Genomic DNA, 526 nt, shown 5'->3' with positions numbered 1-526 from the left:
AAATATTTAACCAAACTTTGTTTCATTAGTAAATATAGTTACCAATATTCCTCGGCGACTCTTCGTCCTTGTTTGACGGAATTTGAAATATAGGCCGCCAAATTAAAATGCAAATGGCGGATAATATCTCCGCGTCCGTCCGTCTTTCACCTTTGGTTGATCATCTAAACGTTTTATCGAAGGAGAAATCACTATCCCTCAAACGTTTTCAACACATTGACTGGAAGCGCCATCTATGCAGACTTCTGGATTCCCGCCACTTTTCAAGTTTGCAAATGTGCAAAGTGTAGTTCTTTAGTGTATGAAAATTGTTGGAAATAATTGAAAATGTACCACTAAATTGGGATTTCTATGTATTTTACCATAAAGGTTGTGATCGCCGCATCAATACCCCCAAAATTAAACCAAAATGTGTAAAAATCCACGTGCATGTACTTTAAAAAAAAATAATTTAATTTGTTGAAGAAAACGAAACTAATCAAAAATATAATTTAACCAGATAAACTTCTTTAGGACCGTGTTATTT

At 34.2% G+C, this 526-nt stretch overlaps 1 protein-coding gene across 1 annotated transcript in view; it reads right to left on the bottom strand.

Moving 5' to 3' along the window:
* Nucleotides 1-170, bottom strand: part of LOC128172331 (uncharacterized) — a 19,363-nt gene extending 19,193 nt beyond the window's left edge. The window contains exon 1 of the mRNA XM_052838121.1: nucleotides 43-170. The gene's annotated coding sequence lies outside the window, so the exon portion shown is untranslated. The remainder of the gene's footprint in view (nucleotides 1-42) is intronic.
* Between the last annotated feature and the right edge of the window lie 356 nt (nucleotides 171-526).

The sequence above is a fragment of the Crassostrea angulata genome, chromosome 2, assembly GCF_025612915.1.
Source record: "Crassostrea angulata isolate pt1a10 chromosome 2, ASM2561291v2, whole genome shotgun sequence".
NCBI lineage: Eukaryota > Metazoa > Mollusca > Bivalvia > Ostreida > Ostreidae > Magallana > Magallana angulata.
Note: the sequence above shows the minus strand (reverse complement) of the source record. Positions and strands in the feature narration are given on the sequence as shown.